The 19,465-nt window shown below is 44.4% G+C and overlaps 1 protein-coding gene across 6 annotated transcripts in view; it reads right to left on the reverse strand.

The window, feature by feature from the left end:
• The window catches only part of FOXP1 (forkhead box P1), a 394,018-nt gene that overhangs the window by 328,108 nt on the left and 46,445 nt on the right, over nt 1–19,465 (reverse strand). For all 6 annotated transcript variants that reach the window (XM_076346645.1, XM_076346652.1, XM_076346648.1 and 3 more), the window contains exon 2: nt 17,692–17,819. The gene's annotated coding sequence lies outside the window, so the exon portion shown is untranslated. The remainder of the gene's footprint in view (nt 1–17,691; nt 17,820–19,465) is intronic.

Genomic DNA, 19,465 nt, shown 5'->3' on the forward strand with positions numbered 1-19,465 from the left:
CGTTTTGAGACCGACCCTGCAGCCAGGTCTGCATCCACCCACGGCCCCAAAGAGCTTCCCAGAGCTGGGTGCAACGGACACACCTGCCTTCAGGACCGGCCCCACCACCATCGCAGCCACGGGGAGATTCCCATCACTACTCCTGCCTTGCCACTTAGAGCGATCATCTCTGCCCCACCGCACCTCCCCGTCCGCAGGCTCACAGCCGGAGGGAACGATGTGCCTAACCCTCGCGGGCTTCAAGGGGAGCTGCAGGCAGGCAGGCAGGCAGGCACGGCTGAAACATGAGGATGGGGGAGCTCGGAGGAGGAGTGAGCCGAGTCGAGACCCCGCTACATGTTCAGTGATTATAAGATTAGTGTGTTTTTATTTAAAGTATTATCCGTTAACATCCCGTATTACAAAAGTAGCACAACAGTATCGACAGACTGTCAATATTAATAGGAGTGTCTAATGTTATATCAATACTAATTTAATTTCTGTTATCTGCAGGCTGCAGGGCCTTTCTGAAGAAACAGAGGAACAAGAATGAGAAAGCCAAAGCAGTGACATAACAGGAAAACGAGCCATTCGTTCGGCTTCTCCATCATTCAGTGGCACCCAGCTGCTTAACACAGTTATCCTTGCTGCTTCTTTTAAGAAAAAACACCAACAACAAAACCCTCTTAGTTTTTTTCCAGTATCGCCAGAACCTCCACACTCTCTTCTTCTTTATGGCCAAAACACGTCTTTGCAGAACAGCACTTTTCCTAACTACGTACACCCAAAATCTGTGAAATAAATAAGTCAGACTACAGCAATTACAGGTCGGATGAATAACTCGCCCTTACGACACAGTGTTGATTCACAAAGGAGAATTTCTAGACCAGCGAATGACCCAATCTCCTACAGACCTTAAGGGTCACATGTGAAAAACATGTTCTTCATTTTACATGCAAAAAATATATTTTTAGGCTCTGGTAGAGGTAAAACTTCTTGAAGAAGCTGTACTTTAATGAGGTTCAAATAAGTGTCCCTCAGAGTACAGGGCAAGGACACACGTTGGTAAGTCTGCCCAAGGCGGCAGGTGCTGCGAGGAGGGAAGAAGCCCTCATCCTTACGGGGAGATGCTCGGCACGACCAGGATCGCAGCACCACCCCTGCGCTTCCCATCACTACTAACGTACTTTAAAAGAGAGAGGAAGACAGGTCCACAATGACAAAATGTCAAAGTGAACAGAGTAATTGAGCTAATTATGTAAACATTCATTATTAACAATATTAAAATATCCTGGTTTGCATTTTCTTTTTGTGGCAGAATAAGCAGCATCTAAGGACTCAGAATTACCATCTAAGAACTGAGTAAAAGAGGAAACTGCCTAAAATGAAGACACGGTATCAAAGAAGAATATTTCTCTTCCTTTAGCACATGAATGATCCCAACTGTACTCGCTACAAAGCATTAAGTGGGAATGCAGGGGAAAATATTCTTCTCCTTAAATACATTTCAAATAAGTGATTTACGGTTTTCAAACTGTGAAGGAGAGAAGTGGAAAAGAGGAAGGTATTGGGGTAGGAAATTGGCTTGCTTCGTGATACTCCATGATGTGTGACCAGTTCCCGCAAACGGGTGAACCCTCCTTCCCCCGTTAATGAGGCTGCAGGTTTGCCGGTCCCCCCTGCCCAGCCAGAGCTCCCTGCCGCACAGCAAGGCGCGGGGAGCCCACCCCACCGCCAACCGTACCCTCACGATTTTACATCACTGTGCCAAATTTCAAAGGGGAATGATAGCCAAAGCTCCCTTCAAAATACCTCAAGGGGGTACTGAGTGCGGGGCGGTGACTCCAAAATGCCAGCAACAGGCTGGGTGGGTGACAGACACCCCCCGCGCTCCCTGATGCCGGCCCAAATCACCACGGATGGCGACATCCTCCAAACCCCACATTAGAACAAGACGAAGCAACATTCAAAATGGAGGTGGGGAAAAATCAACTTTTATATTGCAATTAAAACGCTGACTTCTCTCCCCCAGCCTGCCTGTGCCCCCCCCAAACAAGTTCTCCTTGCCAGATGTACAGAAATGTCCACTCGCACAAAATTCTACCTTCAAACAGATCTTTGCTGCTACCCGTGCCCGTTGCAGTCACACAGATTAACATTAATTGGTGGTTGCAAAGAAGCCATGTCTGTCAGACTGCTTCCCAGAATGACAGAAAGAAGGAAGGAAGGCAGAAAACGAGGGGAAACAGTCTGTGGCCTTTGAAAACCAGGGGACTGCGCTGCTGAACAAATCACTTCCAGGCTGTTGTGGACGGAGCCAGGAAAGTATCTTTGAAAGAAAAAAGAAGAACCGGTGAGAAGGCAACAAGCAAGCAATACAAGGGGAAAAACTGTACTGTAGGGAAGTTAATCCAAGAGGAGTCCCATAAATTGGAAGAGGATAAGAATAAAAATTAGGAGTTATTGGACAAGGATTAGTGTAAGAGAGAGAGTTTCCTACCAGGAAATGGGGATTGAACGGCTCGTGCACAGCACAGCCAAGGACCTCAGAGGAGGCGGCAGGAAGAAATTACAAGGCACCGTGATGTAGCTTAGCCTGCAGACTGAGAATACAATTAAAGATGAGCTTCTGGGTCTGAGCACCCACCAGGGCAGCCCAGGCCACCTTGAGGGATCTGCAGAAGAGAACAAACCTCTCCAGCCTGGCCATGGGGGTTTACCTTTCTGTTTTAAAGCTCCAAACCTGGCTGTTGGGATTTACGCGTACAGCAACACCACCCTCAGAGGATGCGTTCATTCCTGTCTGCAGGGGTTCGGTTGCACTGCCTCACACAGCCCTACACCCCGCAAGCACAAACCACTGCGGGAAACAAGACGTGAACTACACAAACTGCACAGCGCAGTTCAAGAAAGGGATCTGCCGTACAGGAATCCTTGTTGCCAGTTTTATCTTCCTCTTACCTCTCTCACCTCTTTCTGTTCACCGCCTCCCACGTCTACAACCACCGTTTCAGGAGCACTTCTCCCTCCTCAGCCTCTTCACAAACTTCCAACCCCCTTTTCTCCCTGCACAGGAGGCAGCGCCGATGGGAGCGGCAGCAGCCATAGCTCATAACTCCCCTAACGAATGCCAGCCAGAAGTGATTTGTAGGCATCAAGTAGATTATTATTTTTTGAGAGAGTGGAAAAGAAAAAGAGGGGCACAAGCTTAAGGTGGTGTTGATGAATGAAGATGAAAAGAAGGTTTTAGGGTGAGAAATGTTTGTCTAGTGTGACCTAAACCGTTCAAACCTCATTTGATAGATGACGGACATTTATTCCCTGCTATGTGTCACTTCAAAGTCTGAGGTTTAGATTAAACAAGAAGTCTTCTCCTTCTAAGTTGTTCTTCACTTTTTTCCCGGAGTTTATCACACAGCACAATACCTGGAAATGTAATCACATTTAGTTTTTATAATAAAGTCATATGGTCACTAGTAGTACATATTAGAAGATGCATTTTATTGTTTTTCATTATGTAATTGTGTGCTTCATTGCTTTTCATCTGTTTTTCCTTGTTGTGGGAGGTGGCACAGCCCAGGAATACCATTTCTCTGGAGATGATGTTCTAAGGGCAGAATGAAACCAACCCACCCGTGCTCCGCTCGGATGCAGTGCCACCGCCCTTCCCTCCTCTCCACTCCCCACAGGCGAAGACCAGACTCCCAATAAGCTGACAGTTCGCAGTCTGAGGCAAGGCAAATCCAGCTTTTTCACCCCACAAGGCTTGTCCCTACTCAGAGAAGCCATCAGCAGTAAATACTTAAAGCAAGCAAGGACGCCATGCACAGCAGTGGCTTTAATCACTGGAGAAGAGGTTTAAGTCTTGCATTTAAGTGACCCGCGATCCTTGCTCCCACGCACACGCCAAACGTCTCACCCGACACGGGTGGCAGCTAGCAGGGTGGGCGCAGGAGCCCCGCACCATCACAGCCACCACGCGGGCAAAGCCGTCTCCTGGGAGGGCTCCACACGCCTGCACTTGCAGAGCCGTCTGCCCACAGGTTCAGAAATCTCAGCCCAAACAAAAAGCTCACAATTAAATCCAAAAGCAGAAATATACTCTCCCCCACCCACTTCTTCTGCTTCCCTTGCCATTCAGCGGGTTTCATCCTGGCAAGATCACACCCCAGCAGTTACCGTTCAATCTTCCCCCTTCCCATAAGGAAGGACAACAAAGAGAAAAACATACTGCTAAGACGATATCCACATGCTGCTGGAGCTATTGGAGAGACTCCTGCAACAGAAGTGGAGACGAAATGCTTGCCCTGGACTGAGCCAGCTGGGATAGCAGGAAGGGCTGCAGAGCAATGCGCCAACACATCAAAGGCTGAGAATCACTGAGTAAAATTTGAGGACAAAAATGCTTCCCCTTCTTCTGCCTGGAGAAGGATGTCTTTGCTTTGGATCTTGGCTTGCAACCTTATGAGAAGTTGATGTTTGGAAATAAATAGTCTATATCGTGAAACAAGTTTTCTATAAACAGCTAATGTTACAATTAGTTTTGAATATGGGGTTCCTCCTACTAAAAGACATGATCATTCAGTTATAGATGTTTACATTCCTATACATTAAAAACAAACACATTATGCTAATAAATTATGCAACTAAACTGTACTTGATGGGATATGCTCCTGTTTAGTATTCACACAAAGCACTGCAGCATTTAACCGCAGGGTAGATTTACTCATTTACTACATCTATTTCTTTAAATGTGCCCCAAAATTTGTTTTCTCAGCACTTGCTCACTAAGATTGCTTTCAATATTGGCTTTTGGGGAGTTCATTTTACTTAGATTCTCTATTAGAAGAGAACACCACGGATTCACTGAAACCGTATTTCTCCACCAGAACATTGATTCACACGGGAGCAAAAAGTATTTCATGCTAGTCCTGGCCCCTACCAAGGACACCACCTCTTCTCTGTGTCCTACCCAGGAAAAAAAGGCAAATGCCTTTGATTTGAGATGCTCTGGTTTCCCGCACCCTGCTCATGCTAGTGCCCTTCCTCTCCCCATCATCAGCAAATTTCCACCGCAGCCCAGCTAAGCCCTTGAAGACCCCACAACCGTGCCTTCGAGCTCAAAGTAAGAAGCTTGAAATTATGCTCCATCAAGTTGCTCCATCTCACTACACTTTCAGAGCTTTAAAAAAAATTATCAAATTCGATTGAATTTCTCTCTACACAGCTGCATCTCTAATGAACCCCCATAAAAGTTAAAACTTACATTCGGTAATCATATGCAATTGAAACATCATAAAATGAGAAGTCAAGGAACTGTATGTGGGCTGCAATGACTTGTCTTATTGTATTCATTCCCTTAATAAATATATCTTAAAAATAACCTCACAGTCACACATTTGCAATATAATATAAAAATAACACTGGATTCAAATTATTAAACAGGTAATTTAATAGAAAGAGGATTGAAATGTAGGACAGTGTGCAACTTTATGCTATAGGAATAGGATGATTTTAGCCAACACAACTATTTTTCTTTTTTGCATTATCTTTGCATTTATAATGCTACAACATCCACATAACCTTGACACCGTAGTCACCTTAGTAACAAACAAGTGTAACGTTCACTTATAATTGAAATCCCAATAAGGTATTTGATTCAAGTAAAACAAAAATCGGAGGCCCCTACTCTGTTGCTTTTTTCTTAGTCACATATACATAGGCTAAAAGGATTTAAAAATAGATGTATTTGTACACTATTAAATCTACAAAGCAGAACCATTTAATTTTAATTTAACGCAAAATGGAAACAAATATAACACCTTTAAAAGACACGATGCTAAAAAGAGAAGCAAATTATTTAAGTTCTGGATCAGCGCAGCTTGGCAAATTCACACCAAGTAAAGGCCAAGATTTAAACCAGCCTTACAGCCGAGAGCAGCAGCTGCGCCGGGGGACCATGGTACCAGCAACACCGGCCAGGCAGAGGACACCCTCCACCATGCCACCACAGCCCAACGCTGATGGAGGGGGATGAGTATCCCCAGCCCAACCGTCACTGCACCAGGACTCTGCCTGGCACAGGCTACGCTCCTGGTTGCGTGCTTAGCTTCTGCTTTGCAGAGCCGGCTTCATTTAAATTGGGGTATTTCAAATGAAAGAAAAAAGGGCAAAGGTCCCATCGGTGCCCGGAAGAGGAAAGGTCTGAGCCCCTCCAGACCAAGGCCTTTTCCTTAGCGATGGCCAAGACCAGACACTTCAGAGAAAGGTACAAGAAACACTTGAATTGAGAGCTTCCAGCTCTGAGAAAATGGGTTTCTGCCTAACCCTTTGTTAGCTTTGTCCTAAAGCAAGAGAATTTATAGTCCTCCTAACTTCTAAAATTAAATAAAACTGCTCCTACTCAAGGTACCTGCAGATGCTTGTGATTACCTATAAAGTTAAAACCTCTTATTGTTTCACACCTAGTCCTTTGCAGCTAGGATTTACAGTTTTATTGAATGATTATCTAGTCCCGTTTCAGGAAAAAAAAAAACCCACTTAACTGCAACCTAAATCATCTGAAGCCATCTTTTAGTTTGCTTGTGTTGGCTTGCTCTTCTCACAACTCCAAAGCCACAAACTTTCTGCCCCTGCAGAAGAGCCAGCCCATCGCCTCCGGTGCACCGGTACAGCCTCGGCCATGCATCCCGCTTGTCAACCAGAGCTGCCATCTGCCAGGGCTCCGTCCTGGCCGTCACGCTTTTATTAAGTCCCTGATGAGCGTGATTCAATTAACGTCGCCTGAAAAGCCACTACACCGCAAATGAAAGGTGACAAGGAGTTGAGACAGTAGCAGGGGGGCATGGTGGAGGGCAGACCGGCCGGAGGACATGGCAGACCTCTTACTCCGCGTGGCCAAAATGGGTTTGATCTGCCTATGTCCGGGGGGGCGATAGGGAGGGATGCGGGGGGGGGGGGGGGGGCAGAAAAAGAGGCTGGAGAAGTGAGACTTTTTAGAAAGCTCTTCCCACCCCGCTGCTGGAAAGGCAAATCTGAGGTGAACGCACGCTTTTTATCAGGTTAGTCTGTCGTCAAGTGTTTTGTCTATACGCAGCACCGCGGCGCTGATCACCAGCAAATGCCTGACGGAGCAATTAGCTGCACCTTGTTGGAGGCACGCAGGATGCCCACCGACCCCGCCGGGAGGTCCGTGCCCCAAACAGCTGCAGGAGTGGGCTCCTTCTGCCGGTGGAAACAAGGACTCGGCTAAATGTGGCGAGCTACAAGTTTCTGCAACAACGTGCAAGTCTCCAACATGTGGCCCGTAACGTAGCTGTTGCCATGGTAAATATTCATGTTTAGTGAAAAGTGTTAAATCTTGTATCATAAGTTAAATCAGCTGCCAAGACACATTTTCACAAGTAGGGGAATTTTTGTCTTTTCAGAATGGAATGTTTTTCAGTTGACATTGATTTTTCCCTAAAATAAGTCCCCCAGAAAGGAAGCCAATCACACGTGAGGCAGTCCAAGAGCTGAATTACTCTACTCCTTCTCTGAATCATCAACAAGTGTTGTGTGCTAGTGCGTGTGTGTGTACAAATGCACTGTAGCTTCATAAATCCCACCCTGTTACACAAATGAGCAGTTATGCGATTTATTCGGAATATGAAACTAATGATCCCAGCAGAAATAGCACCAACAATTCATATTTTGGGTGATGAAACTTCAACAAGTAACTTTTCTAAATAGGAAGCATCTCAAAAGAAATAATTAAGCTTAACTTGCCCTAGCCTTTTCACAAATACAAGACTCAATCCTGAGCCTGAATATACAGTTGTTTATGTAGGTCAAGGACAGAAATAGTAAAAGCATATTTACTTGCTTCTATGCTTCTTGTTCAGTATTTCAAAAGAGGACAAATGGTTTTAATACAATTTCAGAAAGAGAGACAAGTTAGAATTAACACGGAATTGGCTAAAAAAAAACTTGTTACTTTTATTCATTTAAAAACTGTTGCGAGGAAATTTGACTGTTATCAGTTCAAGATCTGCAAAATTACATGTATGTGTCCTTCCACTCCTGAACTACTCAAAATTGGCTCATTCTAGCATCTTATGGTTAATCTTCCATATTTAAAGCAAAATGCATTTCCAACAGAAGGTTCTTTAGAATAAGGGGGAAAAAAAATCGTAATTCGGTAATTAGCCCAATTTCATTCAGAGCAGGGTAAATAACTCCTCTGGTAACAGAGCAACAAAGCAGAACTAGTCCTAAAGTCTGAACAGAAAAGACAAAGCAGTCATCTGCTTTGACACTCTGCAACTGAAATAAAAACACGAACAGCAATGACCACCTTGCTTTCTCCTGCCCAAGCTCCACGCCAGGGAGAACCTCTCCCACTGACACACACAGGGAGGCCTCAGCCCCCGGACCAGCCCTGCAGCTCCCGCAGATGTACCACTGCCCTGCCGAATGGTGGAGAGCTCTTCGTCAACGTTGGGTTTTCCTCTTCCACATCTCTCTTCGACAACCACAAATTGGATTTCACCTCGGTTGCGTCTTCTGCGGTGAGGACTTTGCCCAACAGATTCCTTTCTTCTGTACCCACCTCTGAGTAGCAACAGCCAGCAGCCAGTCACATCCTTGTTTCTAAGTTAAGAAACACTTCTGATTCCTCCTCCTCTCTCTAATTATTGCTCCACAATCGATTTGCCGTACCCCATGCCAGATTCGCACCTTAGCTCCTCACCTCTACTCATTAAAACTCAAACTCTCCTCCAATCTTCTCCACGAAAGACATTTTCTAGCAAGCAAGCTTACGGTCTCTTACCTCTTTCTCTACTGAAACCAGCTCTACCGAAAGGCTGAGGCTTATTTAGCACTCCCAGCTCTCTGCTTGTCTCTTTCTTTTATTTCACATGGTCCAATGTTCTCATTCTGCCTTCTCTCCTTCTTTCTCTACCCTGGCGCTACAAAAAGACATCTTCAGTGACACCTTAAAAAAAAAGATCGCTGAATTAACATGACTTGCACTGCATGGTATTTTCAGACCAGCCATTTGCTAATGTCGCAAACACAATTAGGAAGTCAGGGAAAGAGCTTACAGGAGCAGATGAAAGCTGTAGAGATAAAATGGAAAGCTTTTACCTGCCAAGCTCTCAGGTTAGGGTTCTAGGTTGCCCTCGGATCTAATAAAGCTATAAAAGAGACATATTAAGGAGATGCATAGTCACATTGCTGTAAATATCAAGCGTGGCTTTTTCCATCCTCCTATAGACATGGATTTTTGCTACCGCAATTTGCAGGCTGGTAGCCATAGGTCGTTTAAATTCTTGATATTAAAAAAAGCTCAGAGCATTACTGACAATTAAAAACAGCTTTTACATGTGCACAATAACGCTTCTCATGCTTTAAAAAAAATAATATGCATATCCATATTACCATCATAATAAGTGCCACAGAGTGACATGATATGATTGAGTATAATGGCTCCTTTGGAGCCATTATGGTCGATCAGTAAATAATACACTTTTGAAATTGTCTAACTACATATTTACACTTGTCAACTCTCATACACTTCAGTGACAGAATTTAAAAGAAACACTGTAAAAAACTGTAAGAACATTAAACCACGAAAACATTACGCTGAAGTAATATTAAGGTTTGACTTAAACCCACAAAAACATGGAAATTCCAGGTTAAGGCCAAATCTCCGAAAATGACACCGTCTTTAGCTCACCGAGCCGTGCCCGAGGGCTTGCAGTGGTCCGGGCAAAGCGAGGGATGAGGCAGGGTTGGAATGGAAGGCAGGGAACCGTGGGGTCATGGTGGTCCAGGGCATCAGGTGAGCACCGAGCCATCGTGGAGGGCTCTGCCCACCGAATTTGCAGGCAACAGCCAGCCCACCTGCAACTACTTAGCTGTTCAGCAGGACACCATTTCATGGTGTTTTAAAAAAAACAAAGCCTGGACCTTTTCTTTGTTTATTCAGATGAAACTCCCAATTAAGTTGAGAAGAATTAGTCTTCACTTATTTTGGAGGAGGCCCTGTTGAGACACTGGGAGTTTTGCCTAGCTGAAACACATGGAGAAAAACTTCAGGCTTTGACCCCAAAAAGGCATTGTCAAAAAAATATGTTAAACAAACATGACAGTGGAACATTAATAACCCAAAGATTCACTCCATGTGGGGAAAAAAAAAAAAAAGACTAGGAAGCAAGATGTTTTTTCAGGAGTAAAATAATGGGCTTGGCGTTGGCTTTTTTAATTGATAATTTTGTCTCTCCTGTTCAGCTGTAGTCACTTTTGCTCCAAGCAGTGGTGGCAGCAACTTTATTGGTTCCAGTAGAGCTCTGCTGAAAACAATAAGCATCAAGTCCCCAAACGCCATCTGTCTTTCTGCCAGGGTCACATCCTGCTGCCCCGGAGTGAAGGGGATATTGAACGCTTGCAAGACGTCAAGAGCAGCCCCAGTCCCGTGGCGCCTCCTTCGCAACAAAAGGACCCCAAATGCTTCAGATGCTCTGCACTACAATCCTGAACCATGCTGTAAAAAGCAATGATGGATATTTTCCTAGAGCAAAGGTCTTCTTTTCATATATATATATAAAAAAAATAATATATATATATATATATAATCTCCTTGCTCAGACTTATCTATTACCTCACTTGTGAGAACAAAATCCATAAAGGCTTGGCATGGCAGACTCTTGAAGTTGTTTGAAGACACAACCACCACACCCCTGTCAAGAGGGGAGTTACAGCTCGGTTTTACAGTCGACTCTCCCCTCGACTGGCCGATGACAGAGCAGCCTCTCTCTGCGCTCAGCATCTGGGATTTTACAGCCGCTGTATATAAATGGGATTTTCATGACAAACAACCCTGTATTTGGTTTCCTTGTATATCTAAAAGTGAGAATGATCTCTTAAGGCTCTGCTGGGAAGGAGTATTAATGAAGACAAAGAGTGTTTCAGGCTATTTCCCCCAGGAACATTATCACGGTGACAATATGACGACTTTGTCCTACGCAAGTACTTTAAGTCCACATCCTCCTCCTGAAGCAGCTCTTCAGGACCCCCCTGTACGCACGCTCCACGCGACGGACCTCGCAGTCCCCTCCCCGTGGCCAGCATCCCACCATCCCATGACTGCCTGAAGAGGACAGGATCTGCCATCAGCTCGGAGAGCTTTCTCCAGTCTCTCATTTCATAAGCCCTCCCTGGCCATGTTTGCTTTTGTCTAAATATTATAAACCACAGTACGACGAAGACTTAATAAACCCTGTTGCCTTTTCACTTTGCACAGCGTCTGCCTCCTCTCACCCTACCTCGCGGCTGATGCAAATGTCAGAGTGAGAACAGTTTTTACATCTCCTCGGGTCGCCTCAGAGTAATATAAGCAAAGGTAAACAAACTACTGAAGTCTGGGTATTTTTACTTCAGATGGGATGTAAATCAGTGGATGAAAGCTCGGAATAAACTGGCAATACAAGGGCAGCTTATTGAAGTTTCCTCCCCCACCTCAGTGTTCCCTCAATGCAATATAGCTGACATAACCCTACACTAAGGAAAAAAAAACCTACCCAAAGAAATACAAATATTTCCCCCCAAAGTCACTCTTCCTTCAAGACGTTTGGCCAACTCCTACAGAAAGAGAAAAGCATTCCCCTACCGAAGACAGAAATCTTCACCTGTAAGGACTCAGGAGGAGACCGGACACCACCCCAAGTGCTCAGGATGGGCACAGGCTTCATGTGGGACACCCCAATGAGGAGACTGGACACCACCATGAGTGCTTGCGATGGACACAAGCCTCACACGGGACACCCCAACGCACCAGCGCTTGGGATACAGAAGGTGCTCAGTTCCTACTGTACCACATACACCACTTCTCAAACAACAACCGGAGCAAGAGCTTCATCCCAGGGCTCAAATCAGAAAATGACTGGTCCTGTGCAGAGCTGAAAGCCCCTGGGAAGATGGGTTTTTAAGAGCAGCAGCTCCAGCTGCCACTTAATTGTCTGACCAGTGGGTGCCCCAAACCCACAACCTCCTCACGCCATTATCTCCTGGCAGGAAGATGTTATGTGCTCCCACTCGTGCCTCCCTGCCTCCTTGTTTAAAGCTTTCTGGCTGCTGGTGAGGAAATGAGTCCGCCTCGCTCTACCTTTCTCTCCATCACCTTGCTGTCTGTGAGGACTGGTGAGAAAATGTTTCAGCTGCTCTTACACTTCCACAGCATCCATCTCCTGAGGCCCTTATGGAAAAAAAGGCTGTCTCCCATCTCCTGCTGATGATAGCTTTATCAGATAATAGCACGAAGCAGGAATGATCCCGTAAAGCTGTTACCAATACCCAAAGGTATCTGAATAGCAGCAGTGAGACAGAGATCATGCTCGTTGCGTTCACCCACCGACGGGCAACGCCTGAACAGCAACCAAGGGACCAGCAAAGCCTGTCTACTAAAGAACATATCATTACTTTAACCTGCCATGAGTAGTTGTACGGCTTTTCTGATTTTCTGCGTGCGCATTGTATTTTTTTATATTTTATTTTAATTTAATTTTATATTTACCTGCTGAAATTCAATGGCTCCAGACACAGCAGTGCCAAGGAAAAGGAGCCTCTGGTCCCTGAGAGCGACTTTTCTCAGTGCTGGCTTGACACTTAAAATCTGTTTCTTCTATTATGTCTTCCCTCTTACCTATTTTAGACGTGATGGTGTGAAAACATAATAAAAGCTCATGGAAAAAAATTCAAGGAAGCTCAGAAAGTATTCTTCAGATCGTATGTAGAGGCCTTGGCTCACAAATGCTTTAACACCAGGAGGACAGCTGCTTGCGCACCCCAGCTCTGCCCCTGCACCACGCCAGCGAGTGCAGGCTCTCACACCTTCCCAAAGCACCAGCAGCTCCATCTCCAGCAGCTTAAGAACTGCCCTGTTCAATAAAAACCACAGTTACTGCGGCACAAAACTCCAGCTACAAAATCTGCCCTGCAACTGTTAACACCCTGCATCCGATGTGGTGCCAGTGTTTTACAAGAGTTTGTCGTACACACACTTGTGATCCGCGCAAACTCAGCACTTCGTCATGCTACGTGACATCGCCGCCGGGCCACCCCTCGTTCACAATCTATCTTTAAGCATCCGTAGTATCGACTAAGGGATTAAATTTAAGCATGCACTCAAAAACTGTACTAAAGCGGGGTGAAGCCTTGCAGATAAAAGCTCTGCTCAGGACTCACAGTTCACCACTTTAACACAGCAAAATCTTTTCCTGTTAAGTGATTTATCAGAATAATGGATATTATTTGTATGATAAAACAGGTTACTTGAAAAATTGTCCCAAGCAATCATTATAGTCATAGATAGCAAAGTCAGGGCTTGTTCTACTACCACAACAAAAATTCTGTATTTGGTTTCATAAATATAAAGCGATGAAAAATACTGCTAGTTCAGCCAGGGTAAGAGTCTACAATGAAGCCCTCGTTTTAGGTGTGAGAAGATTTTTGTACTTAGAAAGCGTGAAATTCCCCTTTCTCCCGGTGACGAGAAATGCCCCTTGATGCCCCATCTCCTCCAGGACATAGCCAAAGTGGAAATAATTTTCAAAACTAATATGTACACGGAGTAACATTGTTAACATCATCCAATGAATTCAGATCCACCTACACGGTATAAATATATCTAGATAAACTGTCACCTTCAGCAGAATTCATTAAAATAATGTTGTATCTTCCTTGTTAAATGTTATTTTTTTAATTGAAATTTAATCTTACTGTATTATTTGGTAGATTTTTAATTGACATTTGTAGTAATTAATTGGTAAGCATTACAGCTTTGTCTGAAGAATTTAAAACTAAATTTGACATCGAGATTGGTCAGCCACTGCTGTGAGGTGCCTGCTGGGAGCATTTCATCATCCTCCCAGCCCCTCCTGCTGATCAGAGGTGGGAGATGATGGTCTCTTTCTTACAGTCATGAATTACATTACTAATGTATTCCATTACCACCACGCAAATGTCATGTTAATTCCTGATCATCATCAAGTCAGACAATGGTTTCCACGCTGGCACCCAGCCAATTAGCGGTGTGGAAAAAATATTCCGCCAATTATATAACTTGAATTAGGTTAAGGACTCGAGAGAAAGCAAAATAAATGCTTTGAAAATACTTCTGAGATAAAATGTAAGTTGACACTGTCTTCATGTGCCATAGCCGATGTTATACAATCTGATAGGCAGCTGCCAACATTCATAACTGTTTATTAAATCTAGCCTCTCTTTATGGTGGCAGCTAAGATCTGTATTTTTACCAATATTAGGTTCATTGTGTTATGAAAAAAGACCAAAATACTTAGGAGCATTCACACCAGCTTATAAAACATATTATGTAGTATATTAAATTGTTAAAATTACTTCTTCCCTCCTCCCCCCTGCCACAGAGAAAGTTCCACGGACAGAAAACTTTCAGAAAAACAAAGTCTTTCTGTAGCCACTGATGCTTTAAGGAGCAAGGGAGATCCTGCGAGGATAGAAGTGCCACCTCCGGGCTGCTGCCACCTCTCCCTCCGTGCAGCTCTGCCGGGGGACACCGGGCTCGGCTCCCGGAGCTCTGCCCCTCTCCCCCCCCGTCCCACCGACACACGTCTGGGCTAGCACAACCCGCTGACCCGGGGGAACCCGCTCCTGCTCCGCAGCTGTGGACAAACCCCTTTGGCTTTTGCTCCCTGGCTATCACAAGAAGCATCAGGGGCAGATAAAGCCCTCTGTGTAACCAGGAGCCCATCCACCAGAGGAGAGGATTCTGGCAGGAGCGGGGCATCCCTGCAAGGAAAGGTGACCACAAAGCCTGGTGGAAATGCCTCCGGCCGTGCAGGGACACGGCAGGTTTCTAACATTGCGTTAGCTTGGCGTGCGCAGCACCGAGCCCCGCCGGCAGCACGCTGTGCCGGCAACTTGCTGCACAACCAGGTTTTAGTACCACCCCATTATTTTGATTTGTTCCGTTCTTAACTCAAATTTATCGTACAAGCATGGTTATCTCCAATTTAAAAACGTACACAGTGCCGATTCCTTGACTTTAAAAATTTATAACGATGAGCAATTGTTAAAACCTTTTACCGTATCTTTCTGTCTCATTTTCCTAGGTGCTGCAATGAGGCAATTCACTGTTCTGGCTGCTTACCCTAGATGACCTTTGCCTGCCATAAAATGGTATACAACTAAACGCTCTGCTTTAAATAAAACTCCTGCCTCTTCGAAAGGCCCTACGTATTCAGTCAACACAATCAGCAGAAACCACATTTGGTTACTCAATAAGCTGGAAACTTCTAAAACGCATACGGCGGTGAATGAATTCCTGACATCACCAGGGATACTCAAGTGGGGAACAAGAGAGACCGCCGAGAAGTGGCTCTTGCTGCAGCCGGAGAAAGGATCACTCCTTTAAGCTGAACTCTCAAGGAAAACGAGAACAAAAACTGAATTAGCTCAACACGTACCCTCTGCAGTCAGCACATTGCTAGGCAACTTACCATCTCTTGATAGAATTATGGTGGAGGGCTGGTCGTACATCAGGGTTAAGATGAACACAAGCACCAGTTTTGGCCAACTGCTCCTTTCCAGTGGGACTGCTCGATGCTTGGTCATTTCATATTATTATTTTGCAGTATTTTCTAAGCACCTACAGGGTCTAATGCATTCAGAAGATATTTTAAAGCTATCATGTGACATGAAAATTTTAAGATAACTGGAAGTAAGTGAATGTAAGAGGAATAGCACGGATCTTTTTCTTTGTGGAAGCCAGCATTTGGAGAGAGTTAACAATCCTTCTTTTTGTTGCTTTTATTTTTTAATACCGAAGCTATCCAGAGGGCACGCTACTCAAACACTTTGTCTTTATTCCGGATGCCGGTTGGCCACAGCTCCGTACCTCTGTAACTCAACCTGGTATGTCAAGGAGATGCTTCAAAACACCCTGGTCCTTCCGTTTGCCACCGCTGAGACCAGACACAAAGTCCCGTTACAGGCAGTGCCACGGGGCTATCACAAGACCCGCTGTTGTCGCACTTAACCTGTGCCAGCCTTAGCGGGGCCTTGATCTTTAATAGTGACTTGGATAGTAAGGTTGGGACTCCAGGCATTATATACAGTTATTAAAGAAGCATTAAGCAAATGCACAGACTGCTTTAAATAGAGGCACCTACCTTGCATATAACCCCAAGGTTTCCATGCATACTTCATAGGCACAAAGAAATAAATTAATCAGCTAACCACCGTGATTAAAATCAATTGATTCATATGTGACAGAGCGGTGAGAAATTTTTGCATCGCTGGAGAAGTCTGGAATTGGTCCCTGTTTGGGGATCTCAGTCGTATCAGCGAGGTTGGTAATTCAGACATGAAGGAAATAGTAAGAATCTCTCTCCTGCATGCACACTTTAGGCTGCCATATGGGTTTATTCAACTGTTTACTACACCAGTCGGTAAAAACTGAACAGCTATTATAATCTTTGCTAAATGACATGGTAATTATGCTACCTCTGGAAAAAAAAGAAAAAATGGAAACTTTAAAAAAAAAATAAATCACAATTCATTGATGTGTGAATTTCTTGGGCTTTATAATCTTTGAATTGAAATGCACTTTCTAACACACAGAGGGATATTAAATATATAATAGAAACCTGAATTTATTTTAAAAAGTAACTTGTGCTCCCATTTCCTACACAATTTAATTATGCAGATTTCCTAGTTTTGAAAGTTTTCTTACATAGACCTTCCAATTTTCCTGTAAAATCAGATGATTCCTGTTTTCCCAACCTCTTCTGATTAATGAAGAAATATTGCCTCTCCTCTTGCCCCGGTTAATAAATAAGAGAGGCAATCAGGAGCAGGCGGGTAAGAAGAGAGGGCAGGGGAAGGCTCCCCTTGCCAGGTTGTTGGGGGACAGGGACAGCCGGGGAAGGCACAACCACCACTCGTTTGGCACGAAAGGGACCAACAGGCTTCCCGGTGGGCTAACGCCCCAGGGAAACGGCAACCGCAAATTAAGAGAGATGGGGTCGCCCCACACCACCCTCTCAAGCTTAATCGAGTGCACCCTGGCCAAAATTGGCTATTAAATGCTCTGTGCCTGTGTTCCTCCAGGCCAGGCATCGCAGCACCAACGCCACGCTGAACAGGGCAAGCGCAAGCAAAGAGACAGCTCTCCTGTGTACCAGTGACACCATTTTGTCACTGGGATGCAACTGCAGCAAACGGTGGAGCTAATTATTTGTTGGCAATGGTTCCTTTGAGAGTCCATCATCTCACACATGATGAAGAGGGGACCTCTCCATATTCATATTTAATCACGACACGAATTGCCCACATAAGCATGTTTAGCAAGGCTTCGGTTTCGGGCAGTAGCTTCGCCTGCATCACTGAACTCCAGTTTTGGCACCAAAGACCTCATAGCTCATACGATTTGAGGGGATGAAGAGAAGAAAGAAAGGAAGGGACTACTTTTTCTGTGTTAATAATATTTGTTATCACTGCTATTTCATTATAACGAAGGTAATTTTTTTTTTTTTTTTTAAAGAATAGTGGTGACTTGCTTTTAAGTACAGACAATACAAAAAAAGAAACCCAAACCCCACCATGTTAGAAAGGGGAGAAAAGGGTGAGGGAAAGAGAGATTGTAAGAAAGAATAAGCGAGAGTTACTGCAAACTCGGGTTTGGCGACTCACCAGTTTTACTTGCAGGCATCACACATATCCACTCATGACTCAGGGCAAATATGGGAAAGGATCGAAACCCTTATCATGGCAAATGTGTCTGGAAGCCGGAGTCACTCAGAAAAAATGTTCTCAGGAGACTGAAAGACAAAAACATATTTTAAAACTTCACTCAGTTAGAATCATATCGAAGCCTACCATCTTCCTTTGAAAATAAAGGGTGGTTATAAATGCTGGAGGTGGGGGGAGCATTACAGGAGTATTTCTACGCATCAAACATTACTCTATTACAGAGCAAACTTTATTTGGCTTTAAATAAAACTGAAACTTACAATATTAAGAAAGGTTTTTAAAGACACACTCATTTCACATTTGCAACGTGCTCCTCTGACAGGCAAGCTTATGTTCCTTCTAAATACCAAAATGTGTCACCATCCAAATCCATATTCTGCTTGAAAACACGGCACTGTACACAAAATCCAGATACTTTAACCTACTTTGCATTATCAAAATGTAACAGTCTTTGAATTTCTGAAATATTTACTCTCTGCCTTCACTCACTGCATCCTGATACAACCTTAACAAAACGTAGAATCTCTTGTTAGCAAGAATCTTTCCTCCGAGATAAGGAAAAACACATATAAAAACTATTTGATGTTCAGGGTGAAAAGGCAAAATTTGCAAACATCAGTCAAGAAATACCAATTAGTATGGGTTTTTTCCCCAGCTATTAGTAACACAGATTGAGTTTAAGCTTAGCTCAGGGGAAGCTGCTCGCTGTACAAATGAAATATCCATTTTACTAATAAGGGTATTTTAAAATAAGATGTATAAATTTCTTGACTGGCAAAGTATCCACACTGAGTAAAAACTCACATTCAGAAATACGAACAGAGGTGTTCCCGGGGCTGCGGTGCACAAACATCACACCCGTGAAATCACACAGGATTTAAAGAGCAGCTCCAGGGCCTGCCCAAGTTGGAGCAGGGCACTCGCTGCCCTAACAGATGCACCAACCCCCGGGAGAGCCTCTGCTCCCTGGACCACTACGCAACAGGGACCTGCAGCAATAAACCCCAGAGGAGAAAACAAACTTTGCAACAGATGCAAATGTCCTGAGGGACTGGGGAAGGAAAAAATAGGACTGCAAAAATGACGTGTGGTGCTTCTGACCTCTTCATTCCCCAATCCTCCCCCTCCATAGCATCCCCAACGCGGTGGCTGCTCCCAGCCTTTCCACATCTACCAGCACTCTGGCAATGGCAAGAACTGCCACCTCCAAATTAACCTCGTGGAGTTGTTTATTTTGGCAGCCCACTGTTCCTGAGGAACATCTGGAAGATTCTGTCTTAGCAACAACTGTATGAAATTTCGTAAGACAAAAACCAGGTACTTCTCTGGCCCTGGGGCTTTCTCCCATTCTTTGCTGAATGCAATGCAATGGCTCAAAGAAGACCACAAGAGTTCAGAAATCTAAATACAGGGATTATGCGACCCTATTACAAAAAAACTATGCTACACAATAAAAATAGATCCAAAAGGGGGTTTTAAACAGCATTTATGCTAAACATGACTTCTTTCTCAGAGCCTCTGAAATACCTGCAAACCAAAAGTGACCTGCGTCTTGCATCAGTTGTATTTTATTCATGAGGAGCAGAGCACTTGAGAGAAACAACCGAGCAGTGTCAGAAACACACATCCGAGGCTCGCTTTATTGCTGCGCTTGATGACAGATATGCAGATGGGTATGTAGCCGAGAAGAAAGCTGCATCTACACATGTTGGGG

Source organism: Aptenodytes patagonicus, chromosome 8 (genome assembly GCF_965638725.1).
Source record: "Aptenodytes patagonicus chromosome 8, bAptPat1.pri.cur, whole genome shotgun sequence".
Classification (NCBI taxonomy): domain Eukaryota; kingdom Metazoa; phylum Chordata; class Aves; order Sphenisciformes; family Spheniscidae; genus Aptenodytes; species Aptenodytes patagonicus.